This window comes from Zonotrichia leucophrys, chromosome 1 (genome assembly GCF_028769735.1).
Source record: "Zonotrichia leucophrys gambelii isolate GWCS_2022_RI chromosome 1, RI_Zleu_2.0, whole genome shotgun sequence".
Classification (NCBI taxonomy): domain Eukaryota; kingdom Metazoa; phylum Chordata; class Aves; order Passeriformes; family Passerellidae; genus Zonotrichia; species Zonotrichia leucophrys.
This window is the reverse complement of record NC_088169.1, coordinates 7,220,216-7,236,429: the sequence shown is the minus strand read 5'-3', so window position 1 is coordinate 7,236,429 and position 16,214 is coordinate 7,220,216.

Genomic DNA, 16,214 nt, shown 5'->3' with positions numbered 1-16,214 from the left:
AAGCCACATAATTGTATTTTCTTACTTTTTTTCAACTGTATGCAGCCATAATATAGAGGTGGCTGACACAGTACGTGCACCTTCAGGAGTGTTATCACAATGTGAATGAAGAAAGCATCAGTGAACATAATTTATAAATAATAAAATTGAAAACAAATTATTTAAAAGAGTTTACAGCCTCTCTCCCACTTGGACTCTTACACTGCCAATACATAAGACAGGCAATTATAATGGAAAAAATCCACTTTTCCCCATGTCATAAGGCTATTTATTTTTATGGAGAAAGCATTTAGGATTTTAATTAAACCCCTTAATTACACCAGCCTTTACAGACATACCAAAAAAGGAGAAAATGTATCTTCCACAAGAAGGTCCTTCTTTAGTCTGCTCTGAAACTGAAATTAGCATATAAAACTTGAAATTAGTGTATAAAGTGGTTGTTTGCTTATTAAATTGTTTTTATTACAAACATTTGCCGTTGTGATAAGCAGGTGACAGCATGCCAGACAGAACTAGTAATATATTGCTTTCTCTAAGATTTTCAAGAGATATATTCCTATATGGAACACAGATTTGTCTCTTATGATTTGTTTTGACAAACACTGTGCATCTTGAGAGTTTTCTTGTTTAAGCATAAAATTGCTGGGTTTGGTATTCACTTCCCAGTCAGTAACAAAGTGTTTATTCACTTTTCCCAGTCAGATGCCAGTAAGGTAAGAGAGGTGACCAGAAAGTTTTGCTCAGGTTGTGTGAATCTGGCTATTTTTGTACCTTTTGTATCTTGAATTCATAATATTTGGCTTCCCTATTTTTAACTATGATCAGTTAAAAATAGCAGCACTTCTCAGATGACTTTCCCCGTGTCTGTACAAACAATTATATTAATTTTCTTTCAGAACAGGGAGGTTTGTATAATTAGCACTTTTAAAAGATTAACATTAGAAGCTGCATTGTGTTCTACATGGGACTTCTGTTTGCCTCCTTTTGCACCCCTCTTGCCAAGTCAGGGCGGTGTGGCACGTGACAAGGAAGGAGTTTAGGAAAGACCCAGTTTTTGGCAGATTTTAGGCTTGTGGTATCTCTGTTCTGGGATCAGGGTGCACCCCTTGCCCAAGACAAGACATTTCCCAGTGGGTTCCAGTTGTGTAGGATGCAGTGGTGCTCCCAGCCTGCTCCTGGTGCTGTGAGTGAGCCTGGTGTCTGCCCAGGATCTGCGGACACTGCCTGGGGGGTTGGCTCAGTGCTTGCCTAGAAAATGCCATCAGGATTGTTCTTGCTTCCAGCAAAATCCATACCCTGTGCAGAGACAGCAAAACTCGTGGCTCCAGAGACCAAGAATAACTGGGAGAGCTTTTACCAGCCCCACTGTGATGTATAAAATTCCCCAAGCCCATTCAAATCTCTTGCACACTGATGCCTCCTTCAAGCTTTTCATGGCAGATTCTGACAGATTTTCCAAGGAAAGGTGGACAGTTTAAACTCAGGCCTCATTTTGGCTTCACCCTTAAAGGTTCTTCAGGAACAAAATGTTTTTCTGTATCATCAGAAGCACTGATGATTGCACAGAAAAATTGTTCTCTTTGCTCTATAAGCCCTGGCTACAAGTTCAGGCTGTGCAGCCACCCTCTGTCTTTGTACGTGTGACAAGCAGGTTTGCTGTCACAACTTGCAAAGGAACATATATGGCACACACATACCTTACAAATAATAAAAAGCTCCACAATATGCAACCAAAACCACCAAAAAACCAGAAGAGAATCCCTCAATCTTCAAATGCCTATGTGACTCTAATCCTAGCAGCTTCTTTGTGATGCTGACCAGAATTCTAATTTGGGACACACATCCTTTAATTTTTTACCATCTTGCACGATTAATTATAAAAACTAAAGGCAACACACACTGTCAGCTATCTCACTAGGCCTTACTTGTGAGTGAAACTTGTGTTCTCCACAGATTTAACCTAGTAAATGCAGTCAGAATAACCTGGCAACAAAGGTATTGGAGCAAATGGATGATTCCTTTTTAAAAACCTGAGTGGACGTGCTGTTATTCAAAGCTCAGTTGGCTGGAAAATGGCAGAGAAATGCCTGGGAAGGAATTTGGGTTCTAAGTCCATCAGGATCCTGGGCAAGGGCTGTTGTGGGGCAATAACTTGAACTGTTAATGCTTTAGGAAGTTCCATGACTTCCTCACAAAGAGCAGTGCAAGGGCAGGCACTGATCTCTGAGGTGACCAGGGACAGGACCTGGGGGAATGCCATGAAGTTGTGTCAGGGGAGCTTTAGTTTGGACATCAGGAAAAGATTTTTCCCCTAGTGGGTGGTTGGGCACTGGAGCAGTTCCCCAGGGCTGTGGTCACAGCTCCAAGCCTGACAGAGCCCAAGAAACATTTGAATGCTTCATATGGTTGGATTCTTGGTGGATGGGCCAGGAGCTGGACTTTGATGATCCTTGTGGGTCCGTTCCACCTCAGGATATTCCGTGATTCTGTGATGTTAAAATTAAGATAATCCTCCCTGTAATTATGATGTTAACAAATACATCCTCATGTCTCCTGCCATCTGCATGTGAGGTTTTGGATGACTTGCTTGTATTTCTTGTCTTCAACCTTCCTTTGTCAGTTTTCTTTGTAAAATGTTTGTTGTGAGGTTTAACAAAATTTAATTGTGAGAATTTTTTTCTTGTTTGTGAACATCATTAAATTCTGCTTTTCGGTTTTGTAGTACTCTAACTCGATAATAGCCTCTTTTATCTTAGAATCACAGAATAAAAGAGCTTTAACATGATCAAGCCCACCCATAAATCTTAATTCATTTATCTTAATGAAATTTAAGTTTATAAGTTCCCACCACAATCCATGTGGAGGATACAGGGGCAGAGAAAGATACGTCTGTTGTCTCCATTAACTAACAGGAGTTTAAATTGTGTCTTGCTGAAGAATTCAACTGATACAAAAAGAAAAACCAAGTTTAGTGTGCTGTGGGAGGTGTTTAAAGAGGTAATAACCAAAAACATCACCCAGGTAAGGTGCACTGGATCCACAGCACCTGCATTTTACTTATTAAACAAAACTGATGGTTAGTGTCAGGTCAGGCTGCAGCAGGACACATTCCCATGACCCTAGCCTGGAAAAGTAAGGAAATAAAAATTAAAAGTTAAGAGGGGGATTGATCTTTTGTGTTAGTTTTGTTTACTATATTGTTAATAATGCAAGCTGATTACCCATTAATCTTTTGATCTCAGCTCTGATGAGTTACCAGGCTTGGGCTGCAGCACGGAGCTCTGACCGTGACCTCCTGCTATTGTGTGAATCCCATGCATGCCCTGGGATGGTCGGTGTGCCGTGCCCGTGGAAAAACGGTGGGACCACGGCCAGAGGGGAGCCGGGGAGCCGAGCCTGGGGCAGAACATCCCTGGGGCGGAGCTGAGCCCATCATTCCTTCAGGATCCCCCCTGGAGGCAGTCAGGGCTCCAGCCGTGGCAGCAGGGTGCAGGAGGAGATGACTGCAGTGGCTCAGGAAGGTTCATCTTGCACCGTCAAAATGCTTAATAAAAACTGGAGCGTTCAGCTAAATTTGAGGCTTCGTGTGATTGCCCAGGCAAATAAAGGGCAGTGAGGGGAACTGAATCTTAGGAAGTCTTGCAAGGCTCTGGAAGGTTGTCTTCAATCTGATACAAGTGTCTCTCTGTTGTTATATTCTTGTTTAAAACTTTTCTCCACATGTAAAGTGACTTTTTTTTTTTAATGAAAGGGTTCTGCCAAGTCGGTATTCTTAATTTGGTTTTTTTATAAGTAAAACATAACAGATTTTAAATTATCTGGAGGTAACCTTTTGTTTGCTGTATGTCCATATGATAAAATTTCAGAAAAGTGTGCTGACTGTAGTACTGCATTATTTTAGGGAAGTTCTTTAAACAGCTTTTAGCTGTGATCGTGAATGTAATGATATATTTTGATTTCAAGTTCTCCTTCAGAGACAAATATCCAATTCCCTTGGTAAATCCTGTAGGTGTTCTGGAGTTCCCTGCTACTGTCACTCAAGTACTCGGACAAACCAGCAAAGTGAGAACAGACTGATAGTCTGGCAGTCTGTCTTGCCAAGCAAATGTAAGGAATTACTTTTTAGAGGAGCTGCAATGATGAATCAATCATACACACCACTTCCACAGCTAACAGATGTTCCTATTTTCTGTAGCATAAGTGAACATAAACAATGAAAAGAAAAATGAAACTTATTTTCCATGGCTTTTTACAAAGTTAAGGGTAACAGGGTAATAACTGGGCAGGCAGATTTAGAAAAATCCACACTGAAAAAGTTGAAGACCCTCCAGAAATACCATCTAAGAGGTGAAGAGCCCAAAGAATTTCAGATTTTTCTGTTTGTGAAGCCCTGCACCAAGAAAAGGTTAAAAATCCTAAACTGAAGGAAAACATGGTAATAATGTTTTCCATTTTCTTGCAAGAAACAAAAACCAATACAGAACAGTAATGAGTAAACACTAGACAGTACACAAAGAGAAAGGATAATTACTGTGAGTCATCAGTGCTGGCAAGGAAAACCTTTGATCAGATGCTGCTGTGCCAATCACAGGTAGCCTTCACTGAAACACCTGGCTGCTCTCAGGTCACCTCAAGCTTATGAAGAGCCCTCCTACAGCTTCTTCTTCCGTGCTCCCTGGTTTTGGCTGGAATAAAACCAAACACATTTCCCCCAGATCACTGAAAACTTGCCAAGACAGTCAAACATGAGACTCCCGGAGCACAGGGCTGCCTCCAACTGCCCCGTTCCCCACAGCTGTATCCCCTTCCTAGATGGAGATCTCAGAATAACATCTCTCTGGCCAAAGGACTAGCTTGCTTTAGTGACCCTGAGATCAGGGGAGCTGGATTTGTTTCCAAGGGTAATTCTCCTGCAAAGACTGAGGCCCCTGGCAACTGGGGAGACAGCCTGACAAGCTAGAGAGGCATTCCTTATTGTATTTGTGTGCAGTAACTGTAATTCATCACCAAGACTTTCCCTAACTTTACAGAGGCAATGCCAAACAAAATTTAAATAATTTCTTTATAACAAAGCTTGTCTTGAAAGATTGCCCAAAGGATCAGACTCTCATTTCGTTACCTTTCAAAGCTCAATGATAATGAAATAACTGTATCCGAGTATTGTTTCCAGTAGCACTGCTAATTTTTCCAGGTTTTAAATACTCAAATCTTGATTTCTCATAAAATACTAGTGCAGTTTGACAAAAATTGAAAGCATCCATTGCCCCTGATAAAACTGTTCAAAGACAGATGACATTCAGCTTTTCCTCCTGGTTTTGTCCAATGTTTGTTTCTGTGGAAATATTGCACCCACTGTGACTCATCACCACTGACCACCTTCCAGCACCTACAGTCTCTACAAGGACTTGATAACGATTTGTGCAGAGTGAGAGCTGCACCCTCCTAAAGAAGACCAAGCACTACTCTGCAGAGCTTTCAGCACATGGCAAGACAGAGGCTGAAGCTGTTTGTGACACAGTTCAGAGTTAATAATCTGTAGAAGCAGCAATCCTGACTCTGATTGAACCTGAAAATGGTATTGGTAGGGATTAGAGGAGGAAATCTAGTTTGTCTTCCTGTCATTAACTCAATGAGCAAGACATACAGGCTGTATCCACAGAAGTTTTTGTGCCATACGTTTCCTGGCACTGACACCATCTGCCCAATCCCCCAGGCTGCAGCAGCAGTGACAGAGAGGTGGCAGCGGCTCCAGTCCAGCCATTGGTGTTTGAATGCTGTTCTCACTGAGTCTCATCCAGAATTCCTCAGAGGAGGAGGAGAAGTGTCGGATATTTGCTTGGTCCACTGTCCAGCTGGAATCTAAACAAGCACATAGAGTTCTCTAGTCTGCTCTTGTAGTCACAAACCACAGATTCACTCAGAAGAGGGCAAGCAAAACCAAAAGACCAAAGTGCAGCCAGGGTGACTTTTTGGAGGAATCTCCCCATGTTCATTTTTTAAATTGTTTCTTACTGAGGGCTCTTTCTGGGTATTTGTCAGATGGAACATTAGAAACTGTAGTGGTAGGACAAGGAGTAATGGGTTCAGATTGAAAGAGACAAAATTTGGGTTACGTATGCAGAAGAAATTCTTTACTGTGAGGCTGGTGAGGCCCTGGCACAGGGTGCCCAGAGAAGTTATGGATACCCCATCCCCGGGAGTGTCCAAGCCAGATTGGATGGAGCTCTGAGCAACCTGGTCTGGTGGAAGGTGTCCTTACTTTTGGCAGTGTTTTGGATCTTTAAGGTCTCTTCCAACCCAAACCATTGTATGGCAAGCCCCATTTTGAACATGGAACTTGTTTGCTCCCTGTTTATTTCACACCAGGGCTTGCCTGGTGTTTCCAGGGAGTTGTGTGGAGGCTGCACTGGCAGCTGCTGACAGCCAAATGCTAACAGCTTGCAGTGCTCAGCCACACGTGAGCTGCACAGGACATGCAGGAGGACTGACCTGTGGCTGCCTGGCAGAGGGGGAGGTTATGGAGAAGTAGTTCTTAGGCACAGTCTCCAGCACCTGCATGAAAAGATGCAGGAAGCAGAGACAGGGACATCCCGATCCAAAGGAGGAGGGGAGTCCTTCAGTTCATGTACATTTCTATGTGTTATGTGGGGTAAGATCAGGAGTGACAGAACTCAAAACCTTTCTCTGTCCATTTACCTCAACTTTGCCATTTCTAAAGACATGGATGCTTTCAGGGCTGCCCCATGGTGAGAAAGCATGGATGCTTTTGTTGCCAGGGTTTTTTCTGTGTGAGCATTAAGCTCCAGAGACCAAGTCAAGTGTGCTTTGGGACTCTGCCTCTCTGAGGTGGTGCTCACTCATCACCACAGAGCTGCTCCAAGAAAGGAACAGTGGTCTATGAATCTCAAAATCCTTCACACTCATGTGGTCACCACTCACAGCATCCTGCAGAGAGAACTGCAGCAGAGATGCACATCAGGGGAACAGAGGAATTTCTTCACTGAAAGGGTTGGAATGGGCTGCCCAGGGAGGTGGTGGAGTCACCGTCCCTTGTTCAAGAAACAACTGGATGTGGCACTCGCTGCTCGGGCGGGTGCCAAGGTGGTGATGGGTCAAAGGTTGGACTCGATTATCTCAGAGGTCTTTTCCAATCTCACTAATTCTGTGATCCACAGGGACCTCCCCCCAGAGTTACCAGGAAGGTGGTGAAACCAGGAAGGATGTTCTGATAACAATCACTAGGGTAGATGTACTTCTTACTTACTCATGACATATCACTGAAGTTAAAAAGTAAACTGGTGAGGGAATGATAAAGCTGGGCATCAGCAGCTCCCTATTAGTGAAACACAACTTCACAGCACATTGTCTATAAACTTTGTTTTGCAGTGTTTGTTTTCTGGTTTTGCTTATTTATATTTTGCATATTTTATGTGCATTCTAGATCCCATAGGCAATTTCTGCATTCAGTTCAGCTTTTTTTTTCTCTTTTGATTGATCAGGACCAGTAAGTAACCTTTAGAAATTTTGTTTGTTCTATTTGTTCCTGTCTTCTTCCTAAATGTTTGATGAGTGGGTGATTTGTTTGTGCTGTCATTACGAAAACCATATGTTGATGTGGTCTTATGGGGGAGTGTTTTTATTATTTTAAGAGTTCAGCTAAGGATGTTTCCAAAGGAGTCATAATTGCTCTTCTAAGTACAAAGGCTGAACAATGACTGGCTTACAAATAATGCCAAAAATCTGCTCAGCTCAGTATAATTATTTCAAAGACTAAAATCTGTTTCTCAGAAATGTCTTCTTTCCGCAGTCTGAACTTTTTAATATACTAAGAAATTTATATTTCTAGAAGTTCTTTATGGTTCGTAGTCCCTTGGAGCAAGGAAAAGTATCCAATTTTTCATGTACATCTCAATGTACGCAAAAACTTTAAGGCTGTCCCTGTCTTGATGTGAAATTTATTGTGCTTCAGCATAACCAGTGCTAGGGGTTTGGCTGTCCTTTTCATGGCTGTGATCAAAACTGGAGGGAATTTCCTGCTGGGAGAATGGTGCCTGTGCTGGTGCCATCTGCCCAGTGCTCCTGGGAACACCTTGTGAGGCTCTTTGGTGTCACAGATGAGCAGGACACAAGGGCCCGACATGGGTGCTGTCAATCTTCTCCATAAATATGAGATTCCCACTGACACCTCGGGGACTGCATGAACTACAAGGAATGCACCATGAGTGTAATGGCACTAAAATGATCCCAAAATTGGCTGGTCTGTAAGGGACTGGGTATTATCCTGGGAAAAGGAGAATCTCTGGAAGTGCCTCAGTGCCCAGTAAAGGCAGCTAAAGAGGGAAGTATATAGTAGAGATCCACCTATATATCTTATATCTAAAATATTAAATAACAGCTATTATTCAGTGCTGCAGGAGTAAAGAAAATGAAGAGTGGAAAATAGCTGTGCAGCTGGCCAAGACCTTGAAAAGGACAGGCTCTTCAAAACAGTTTTCAGAAAAACAATTTCAAACCTCCCTGCTGCAAAGCCTCCTACACAGCCCTTGCAGAGAACCTTTCAGAGGAGAACTTTAAACAAAGGAGCAAAATCGTGTGGCCACGTTTTGAGAGCAGCAATGTGGCAAATCAATGCCACTCATTTATAGGTGCACAGCAGCCAAAATCAGTTACTGATAAAGCTGATTTCTTGTGGATTGCAAGGAAAAATTAACAAGGGGGGAAAGTAGAAAATAATAATTCTGCACTGAGGGACAATGTGCCATGCTAAGTGTCATGCTAATGCACTTTGAAAACATATGTGTGTATATGAAATTTAAATGTTACATTAACCATGCATGTATTATTATATAAATGCCATTAGGTTGTAAATATTACCTGAGAAAAATGTGCACATGCATTTCATTTTTTTTCTGTATGTGTGTATCTATATATATATATACATATATATATTTATATTTATATATAAATAAAATGTAAGATCTGTATTATTAGATTATTGGCAAAATAAATTGTTTGTTTTTCTCCATAATCCAGCAAAATTACAGAGGAAGTTGGCCCAGTGGTCAAAGCTATCCAGGTATTATTTTGTCTCAGACCTGCTATGTTGTGTAAGGTGGGGTCTCTATGCTTTACATGCTTAGAGGCCAGTGGTTTTAGAGTATAAATAATATATAACCTCAAATCCATAGTGGTCAGGGCTAGCTGGATACCTTAGATGGACTAACTGGGAGGGGTTTAGAACTAGATGGTTTTTAAGGTCCCTTTTGACCCAAATCATTCCACAGTTTTATGAAAATAGTAATAGGTAATTTTTTTGTGAAGGATTCTTTTATGGAATTTCTTACTCCATGTTTCCCAACCTCCAGAAATATCTTGTGCTGATCATTGACTTTAAGAATATCATGATCAGGAGATCCTGAGGGTCTGGAAGGTGATGTGAATGAAAACTCTGTCACAGTTCTTGGCTGAGGAATAGGAAGTTGTGTGTCACTATAGGGCACAAAAGAACAGAAGCGCACACCACTGCTCTCAAGGTGAAGAAGAAAAGGGAAGTTTATTTTCTGACTCCAACATTTATAGTTTTCCAAAGTGACAGTGGATTGGAGGGTGACAGCGCCACCTCTCCAATGACACTGGACAAACCAACAGCCCATCAAATTTCTCCTCCTCCATAAAAGAATGCAAAACAATGAGTTATTTACAGAAAGTGTGTGAGAAAGTTCGCTACAAGAATGTAAACATCAGAAGGCTTAGAAAATCTTAAAAAATCAGGGTGACAGTTATGTTGCTGGCTTTTCTTTGCTTTTGATCCACGTTCATCATGGTAAAGTGCTGTAGCCTTTAAAAAATGGCTGAGGCCAGTTGGGGTGTTCTGACATCACCTCAGTTCACTGCAGAGATCTGATGGGAAGCCTCTGTCTCCAGAGCACCAGACCAGGTCTCTGTGCTGCCAGGGATGGGGTTCAGCCTCGCTGAGGTGGTGCCTGAACCTCCAGAGCTGCCGCTGGCTTCTAACACTTCTCTGGAACTCCCTGGCCCTTCCTCATGCCCGAGCTGCCTCTTCCATTGCCACTCTGCTAGCCAGAAGCCATTCTGCCCACAAACCATATGTAGTGCAGGAAAACACATCAGGAAAAGACCCAGCCCCATTCCTGTGCCTTAGATTGGCAGTTTCTGGAATTTCTCAGACCCCTCAGTCTGTGGTGTGAGCAAGGACAGCCCAGCACTGCACGTGGGCTGCAACCAACACACAGCCTGGACTTTTCCAACATATTCTCCCTGCTTCACAATTCAGAACCATCCCACGTTATTATTTTGCTTTGGTAATTATGATAAAAATAATTCCTTTTTTAGAGTTCAATGAAAAATGGATTCACTCAAACTTACCTGAATTTATGGGAACAAATGCCATCATTCCCTGCCTTATGAAGGCTGTAGGTTATCAACAAAGGGATAGGCATAAGAGAGAGCTGGAGGGGAAGTCTGAGAAGCAGGTTTTTATTTTTATTTATTTTTCCACCAGGCATATCTTAAAGCTCTCCTTGCTCAGCTTGATATGGGGTACATTGGCATTTCTAGCTCCAGCTGCCAGCTCTAACAGTGTCACTCATATTTGTTAGACAAACCAAAGAGCAGAGTCGTGTCCCCAGCTGGCTGTGCCATAGGACAAAGACAAGCAACTTTAAAGAGAAAAAACCCCACAATGTTGAGCTCATTGCAGGATATTTTCTTGTTGGATATTCCTTTTGTTTCCTTTGGGGCTGTAGTAGCCAGACCAGCCAACTTGGGATACTGGTGAGCATTGTTAGTCTAAAGCAGTGGATCACTCCTTATGAAAATAGAGTGTTTTCATAAAGGAAAATACTATTTTCTGTTTGCTGTAGGCTGTGTTTGTGCCATGACCAGTGGAAAGCACTATTGTAGCAACTTTGGTATAACACTACCCCTGAGTTTGCTGCCTGGCTCCTCATCCCCATTGTGGGTGGAAGCCAACAGGATGGATGGAATGGTGGCTTCCCCAAAGCTGAGCTACAGCCAAACCCTAGGGCAAACTTCTGTTTTAGCTCCTAGACAGAAACCCACCCACCAGTTTTCTTTGGGAAGAACAGGAATTCAAATGTTGGTTTGGCCTGAAAATTGTTCTGGCTACCCTGAAGGCAAAGGGAAGGTGATTCTGCAAAGCCACAAGAAGCAAGTATTTAATTCACAAATCATTTCTCTGATTTAAAATGCTAATTTTTATCTAACATTTTCCTTACTCCAAAACCACATTGGGTTTCAGTTACATTTCCTTTGAAACCAGAAAGCGATCATGCTGAAAGGCAATAAAAGGAACTCAAATTACATTTTTCTTCCTTCCTTGTGCCTTTCCCTGCCTCCCCACATGTTAGAGGGGGAAAACTGGATGTTGCTATCGCACAAATTTGGAGGCAGAAGCAAATGGTGCAGGATGCCGTCAGGGAATCAGTATATTTAGCAGAGGAGGGGTATTTCTGAAGAACTTCTTAGCTAGAGCTCCTTGCAGATGGCTTGGGGCTGGGGTGGAAAAGCTGGCAGGTGCTGCTGGGTTTTACTGAGCTCCCTGAACACGTGGCAGAGAGAGCCCTTGGACTGTGCCTGCTCCATGCAGTCAGTGCCCCAGGTGGACCAAAGCCCTGCACAAAGGGGCACAAAGGGGTGGCAAGGGGAAATGTGTCCCTGTGGCAGCGAGAAGGCAGCAGCTGCTCAGGGTGCCCTGGGCAGAGGCAGGGCTGGGACTGCCGAGAGACTGAGGGATGGTTTCACAACCCATTTGTCAAGAGGGATAATTCGGAGCTAATCCGTATCTGAGATGCTGCCTTCGTGCCACTAGCAAGGAGATAATATCCCTCTGTCCCTGCAGTGTCTGCTATCTTAAAGGAGAGAAAATCAAGTTCCTCTTTGTCTCAGGAGCAGAAGAAATGCCATTATCCTCCATGGAGGCAGGGGTGTACACTCCATCTGAAAGGTCTGCTGGTGTTTTGATGCTGAATGTTCTCACAGCTTGCATTGTCATGTTCACATTTGCAACACAAATATGAAATATTGCCCACATTGTCCTGGTAGTGTTTGCCCATGCTTTGTGAAATTGTATGTGGCTACAGATTACACAGAACAGAGGGAATATGGGCCTGCTCCTGGCAGGATTCATTCATTGCCCTTTAATGGGATTTTATTGGTTTGTAATGAAATGCGATGAATTAATCACAGCTCAATTATACTTACAAATACATTGCTGTATTTTAATGTGTGCATGCATGTTGGTCTGTTTTTAATTACCCAGAAAATGTGAAGTTAGCATAGTGAGATCAAAGAATTCAAATTTGTCCCTCAGTGAACAACGTCACAGGCTCACCACACAAAGGCGGGCTGGGAACGAGCATAAAGAAGCAGGGAGCTGGGGACTTCCCATCTTGGCAAGGATGAGGAATGGCAAATGCAAGAGGCCAGACAATCTGATGAAAAGCTGATCCTTATTCTCCCTTCTTGTTTTTCACTCCCACATCTCCCTTTTTCAGCCTGAAATTCACTCTGCTTGTTTCCAGTGAGTCCCTGCCTTTCCACTCTGTCAGGAGTGGGGTAGGAGGTCCTGAGCTTCATCCTCACCTGCTGGGGAGTCCAGCTTTGGTTTCAGGCACCTCTCTGTCCTTTCAGCTGGTTCAGATTAATCCCAGGGTCCTCTTTCTTTTTTTTAATCTATCTGTATCAGTACTACTGGATAGCCCAGTTTGCTTTTGGTCTTGCCTACTGGGAATGTCAAGTGAGGATAAAATAAAACTGTGGGTAGATAAAACATAAGGAGGTTTCTACAGTGAAATATGATATGTATTAAAATCAACTCATTCATTAGCACTCACATTGTGAATTTATTAAGCACTCTTAGTTAACAAACAGGGTTCCTAGTTCAGTGTCTAGTGTTGCAAAAAGCTGATTTCTGTTTACAAAATAAATTGCATCTTCTACTGAATAAAGAAACAATTTCATATGGATTTTTAATTCTTTCCAGCTAAGTGCACAAAACAGTCCTCTGGTGCCTTACCTTACACATGGAGCAGCCACAGTCTGCTCTGAGTAGCTGTGTTCACTAAAGGGCCTCCTTGTACAAACTCTGCTTAACACATTATATCACCATTTTCACTTCTGCATAGTCATTTCTGCTTACATTAGAAGAATCAGAATAACATTTCATAGAGCTTCCTTAAATTCTTTACTCACACTGAGATTCCTGGACAGTGTCTGTGTCTAGCACTTGGCTGTGGTTAAAGTAGCTCAAGCAATAACAATACTGAAAGAATGAATGGGAATGCTCTGTTGGACTTGACCCTACACCCAGCTCCTCTGACCAGACCAAAACATCTTCTAGCCTGGGTTCAAATGGACATTTAGAACAACTCAACCATAAAGGGGAAAAGAAGGAATTATTTAAGAAAGCAGTGAAATTAGAAAGCCAAAATGTTTCTGCTCTTCAGGTGAAAAAAATTGAAGCAGGCAGCAAAGTCCAGTAGAGGAGCAGGAAAGGGGAAGGAATGGGAGCATGATGTGATCCAGGGAGGCAGGAGCATCCAGGGGCTTCGGCTGGGCACCTTGGGATGCTGGCTGCTGGAAGGGGACTCAGCACACCGTGTAAATCAGCAGAGAGGCAAAACCTGCAAGCACCTGCTCTGAGCTGGAAGATTTCTGCAGTTTCTTACTCATTATTAGAACAGACACAGAGCTGTTTTTCTAAATATAGAAAAACATGCAGTAGAAATTACTACAAAGCACTCTCGATTACTTGGGTATAAATAAAGCAAGTCATGTTCTACTTTTTAGTGCAAATGCTATTTACAGCACCAGAGCCTGTGCTAATTTTCACAGTTACACAACACGCTACTGTTCCATGGAGTCAATAGGACTTTGGAAGTGAAAATGAGGAAAGGTCTTAATCACAGCAAAATATTAAATGGCTACAGGCAACTGTTGTGAAATCAGAAAAAGTACATTTATACTACACATAAAACTGAGCTTTTTTTATTTTTCTAGTCAAAGAAAATAAGTGCAAATAGATCCTTTGGATGGCAGGGGTAATAATTAATATTTACACTGTAGTTAGGCTGTTTATGTCCAAAGTATTAAGTACAATTCTTCAATGTCTTAGGCTGGCATTTGATTGATCTTACAACTGTAAAACATTCTGGTTTCTAAGCTACCAAACCACTTTTGTTGTTGTTTTTGTTTTGGTTTGGGGTTTTTTTGTTAACTTCCATCTATTTTTATTTGGGAAAGAAGAATATTTTGCAGCACTGTGGGCATTATATCAATTTCTTTCATAGTGATCCTAGAGCAAGCTCTATACTAATGACATCTGAATTAAAAACAACAGAGCAAAAGATTTTTCACTCATAACCTCCCAGCAGAAAAATAGATCAATAATCCAGAATTACTTGCCTGCTTCGTAATTCCCTATATAAAATAACTACTTTATGCTTGATGTAAGAATAAGATGACAAATCCTGGCTTTTGTGGAAAGCAGCTGTTTGCTAAATCCATCTTCAACTCACTGCAAATGAAAATGTCATCTGTAAAGGTCTCTCATTTTTTTAGGATAATTCATCACAGTGATTAGGCACCTCCTGAAGCAAGACCTTATCGACTCCTGGTTTGGAAGAGTTAATTCACTGTGCTGCAAACTGATGTGAAATGAAAGAGTTGCTGGGAAAGAAAGTTTTGGCTTTGATATGGAAAATGAGCAGAATGAAACTGAGACATCAAAAAGAGCTTTTTATAGAAAGTACTCTGTAAAGCTGAATCAGAATCACAGAATCAATTAGGTTGGAAAAGACCTCTGAGATCATCGAGTCCAACCTGTGACCAGTCACCACCGTGTCACCCAGACCATGGCCCTGAGTGCCACGTCCAGTCTTTGCTTGAATTCCTCCAGGAATGGTGACTCCCCCTCCTACCTGGGCAGCCCATTCCAATGTCTAATCACCCCTTCTGTGAAGAAATTCTTCCTAATGTCCAACCTAAACCTCCCCTGGCACAACTTTGGACTGTGTCCTCTCATCCTGTTGCTGTTTTCCTGGGAGAAGAGACCAAACCCTGGCCACAGCCTCCTGCCAGGGAATTGTAGAGAGGAATGAGGTCCCCTCTGAGCCTCCTTTTCTTGTGCTCCAGGCCCTTTTCCAGCTCTGTTCCCTTCTCTGAACATGCTCCAGCCCCTCCTGAGTTGAGGGCCCCAGAACTGGATGCAGGATTGGAGGTGTGGCCTCACCAGTGCCCAGTACAGGGGACAGTCACTGCCCTGGTCCTGCTGCCACACCGTTGGTGGCACAGGCAGGTGCCCTTGGCCTCCTTGGCCACCTGGACACACCTGGCAGAGGTTCTGCTCCAGTGTCCCTCTGGTCAGCAGGAGCACTGACTGATGCCCTGTTTGGTGCTTCTTACACCTGCTCCAACTGAGCAGCATCAGGGTGGGAAATAGTCAAGGTGAGGAGAAAATTCCTGTTTGTGACAAACCCCAGCACACATCAACACCACCAAATGTTGCTGCTGAGCCCTGCTCCTTGCCTTCCTTCCAGTGAATGCTCAACACACAAAATGTACACAGGCAGGGCTGCATCCCCCAGGCCCTGGGGTAGCAAGCAGAATGCAGCTCTGAGTGGGAACAATGACTGATTAAAAGTGCTGCCACTTCCTTCCTCCTGGAGGTAAAGGGGTAAGCTCGGCCTCCAAACATTTTTTTTTCTGGCAGATTTGGATTTCCAGAGATTGAAACTCTTGTAGTCAATCTCCCCATATGTAGAGCCTTTAAAGTGAACTGAAATAGATGGCAGAACTGAAAAAAGAGACTGACACAGTAAATCACAATGATTTATGAGCATTTAGGTATATGGGAAAATTTACTCATTCCCATTTATTTAAAAATAAATACATTACTTATTTATAGTCTTCATTTTCATGCAGCAGAGAGTGCTCTGGGGTTTTCTTGACAAATTGAAGTCATTGGATTTTACCAATTACAGGGTCAAATTCCTCTATCCCTTGCATGGCTGTCTGTGCAGTTTCAGAAGGATGAAGTACAGATTTTAGATTTTAAAGCCTTATTTTATTAGTCATCCTAATACATCCAACCAATACAAAATGAATCACTGATTTTTCCATGTCTCTTCCTATTTAGTTTAAATGTTCAAAGGAATGCTTTATGCTGCCATGTA